We start from the raw sequence: 3,664 nt of genomic DNA on the forward strand, positions 1-3,664 counted from the left end.
TACTAACCTGGCCAAGCATGACAGAAAGGTTAGCCTATTGTGCTTGGCTCAAAGCCCTGGCTCAAAACAAAGGTTTTTTTTTCTTTTTTTTCCCCCAAGCTAAGTTAAACCAAATCAAAACAAACAAACAAACAAACGAACAAAATATGTCCCTGGTTCCTTGCTTCTGTGGTCATCCATGGGTCTGTTCCTAAGCAGGAAAGATCAGGAACTCTGACAATCCTACACTTACCTTTCTCACTTACCTTCTGATTCTATTTAAGTAAACTCAGACAATTCCTCCTATTTAGACCATTTGGAGTTTGATTTCTGTTCTGTAAGCTAAAATATAACCGAGAAATACTGTAGTCTCAGTATCTACAATGTAGAGCTGTAGGCATAGGATAGCACAAACGTACCCAATTACTGCCTCAGAGTATCATTGACTTTCAAGTCTAAAATAACTCAAGTAGAAAAATAGCATAGATGAGAAGTACTTTAAGACAGAGCAAGTGTGTCCCGCAGGTTTTTGGAGAGAGGAACATCTGGGTATAAAAGAAAAAAATCTGAGAAAGCTTCTTAGAGGAGGTGATGACAACTCAATGTGAAAGAATAGCTGGATAAGGAAGGATAAAAGGATGAGTGAGAAAATGCCACATGGATACTGACATCAGAGATGGTGAAGAGAAAGCCTAGACCGAGGTATTCCCAAGGAAATGGCAAAAAATATGGCTACTGTTTCCCCATTGAGTTTATTCTTCTAGAAAAAATATAATGCCAGGTTATATTGGCCATTATTTCATGAATCTCCATGGAAAAGCCCTCTTTATATTTGTTTATCATTTTACAGTGTTGGAATCACTTTACCAAGAATATCTTGTTTGTTTTTAATGCTTGAAGTAATACATCAGTGCAGACAAACTAGGCCTTGGTGGACAATGAGGCCAAGGTCACAAACTAACAAGTATTAGAACAAATCCTGAACCCACATACCTGGTGCTTGATGTTGCAGACTTATGACTGCAAAGTGTCCTGGGAGTGACTGTACTTTCCCATTAATCAAGGATGATGCCTGTAGGTTTAGCCATAGTTCCATAAAAGTATCCTGGGATAAATAACAAATTATATGTTGGCCCTATTATCCCTGCAGACATGAGTTTTATGACATCATCCTTGCTTTTAGGAAAGGCAATGGAAAGGCCAAATGAGACCAGGGCTCCAAAAAGCAATGTCTAGCTACTTTTGAGGAATTCACAGGCCAGGGAAAAAATTTCCATCAAGGTATGAAAAAATTTTTTTCATTTCTAGTGGTTTACTTCAGTAGGTGATAAGGGAATTTTTTCACTGTCCAAGGTTTATTTGGTGTTTTCGTTGGCATGACACTTGAGTAGTTGATTCCATTGTCTATATGCAAATTTTACATTTCACATGATATTACAATGTACATTATAGACACATAAACTACATAAAACATCCTGCAGAACATTTATGCACTAGATATGCACAATGGACTTACACACTGGAGCCAGGTTATGACTAACTTCGAACTCATTGGCTTAGGCATGTTTGGTGAGTGTGCACAGGGCAGCAATGCAGCAGGCTCACAGGGTAATTGAATCCTGCACACAATGGCAGTGTATTTTGGAGACAGTGGGACTGTCACACTAACCAGGTTACCACTACACAAGTACCACTTTGCAACAGGGTAGAGCTGTGGGAACTGAGATTTCTTTCCCTAGACCATTTTACAACAACTGTACTAAACACAACTCAGATGAGAAATGTGTGGTCTCTATAGAAACCCTGTTGCAGCCTAGACAGTGCTGTGCTAGGACACTAGGAAGACTTTAGAATTGCAGCTCCTTCTGGATTCCCCAGAGGGCATCTCTTCTTCAGGTGGGTCTCTTTCTCAGGAGTCAGTATCACCTTCACAACATCCAAGATTCCATTTTGTCCCAGGATACATGGCACACTGAGGAAGACATCATCATTGATTCTGTATAGACACTTAATCGTGGTGAAATTGGGATGCATCTGCCTAAGGTTCCTCATTATGCTCTTCACCAAGTCTGCCACAGAGAGGCCAATGGCCCAGGATGTGCAACTTTTCAGCTTGACCATCTCATACACACTGTCAATCACCTGCTTGTGAACATCCTTCCACTGCTCCTTATCTGCATCAGTGCCCAGTTCTGGGTTCAGAGACTTCAGGGAGACACTGGCAACATTCACATCACTCTACACAGGCACACTGGAGTCGGCATGCTCTCCCAGGACCCACCCATGACAGCTCAGAGGGTGAATTCCCAGCCTTTCTCCCGTTAGGTAACTGAACTGAGCTGAATCCAGATTGCAACCACTCTCAATAACTCGGCTTTTGGGAAAGCTACTGATTTTCCAAGCCATGTTGTCAAGGCATCCACTGGATTTGAGACAATAAGCAGTTTGCAGTGTAGACGGTACTTCTCAATGTTGGAAATGATGAACTTGAAGATGTTCACGTTTCATTGGACCAGATTGAGTTCCTCTCTATCTCTTGCTGACAGGCCTCTACTGTGATAATGACCAGCTTGGAGTTTGCATTTATACAATAGTCTTTGATGGAGACAATTTTCAGTGTTTTAAGGAAAAGGCTGCCATGCTGGAGATTTATCATCTCTCCCTTTAGCTTTTCTTCCATGACATCAACAAGGGCAAGTCCATCTGCAAAGTCCTTCATTAAGATACTGATGGCACAAGCCATGCCAACAGCACCAACCCCAACAACTTTTATCTTGTTTTGGGGGATCCTGTTCCTCCTTAAGAAGATTCACAATCAGCTGGTCCTTGAGGGTTGTCATCTTAGACTTTGAATCTTCTGAGACCGCTAGTGCACGATGAGGGTGACGGAGAAGCAGAAGTAGCAGAAGTAGCCTGGGCTCTGCGACAGTGGCTCCAGTGCCAATATTAAGGGATTTCAAAAGGCAGATTAATTTCATTATCAAATCTGTAATTTGTTCCAATTAATGCAGTTCTCTCTCTCTCTCTCTCTCTCTCTCTCTCTCTCTCTCTCTCTCTCTCCCCCTCTCCCTCTCCCTCTCCCTCTCCCTCTCCCTCTCCCTCTCTCTCTCTCTCTCTCTCTCTCTCTCTCTCTCTCTCTCTGTTGCAAAAGAGACAAAGAGAGAAAGGAGACATCTTTAAAGAAACCACAACTAAATGTCAACTATAACAAAGCATTCTTCTTTTGTATTTGTATCGTGGTTACACTTTGAGATCTCCCTTCAACCCTGTGCTAGAGCACTTACTCCCAAATATTGGTGATGTTGAAATCTTTATAAGATAGAGCCCTCAATGAAACCCTGGTGAAATAAGTAGGTAGTGAAAACCGAGCCTTGAGGTTTTATAGCCTGATCCCTCACTTGCTGTTCACTTCCTACTTCCTGTCTCTGGATATAACAGGACGAACTGTCTCATGCTCCTCCTGCCATGCTTTCAGTGCCATGGTTGATAGCATCTTTTTTAAAAACTGTAAGCAGAACTAAATCCTTCCTTCCTTAAGTTGCTTCTTGTTAGTTACTCAGTAACAATAACAGTAAAGTTAAGGATTACATTTTTGCAAATTTGGATTCTATAAATATACAAATGAAACAAACTAAAATGCAATTGGAGTAAAATTCCTTACAGTAAATTATGCCGTTGGGAGGGC

At 41.4% G+C, this 3,664-nt stretch overlaps 1 pseudogene; it reads right to left on the reverse strand.

Moving 5' to 3' along the window:
• Nucleotides 1-1,826: 1,826 nt before the first annotated feature.
• On the reverse strand, nucleotides 1,827-2,837 carry LOC114623970 (annotated as a pseudogene).
• Between the last annotated feature and the right edge of the window lie 827 nt (nucleotides 2,838-3,664).

Source organism: Grammomys surdaster, unplaced genomic scaffold (assembly GCF_004785775.1).
Source record: "Grammomys surdaster isolate TR1022 unplaced genomic scaffold, NIH_TR_1.0 203, whole genome shotgun sequence".
NCBI lineage: Eukaryota > Metazoa > Chordata > Mammalia > Rodentia > Muridae > Grammomys > Grammomys surdaster.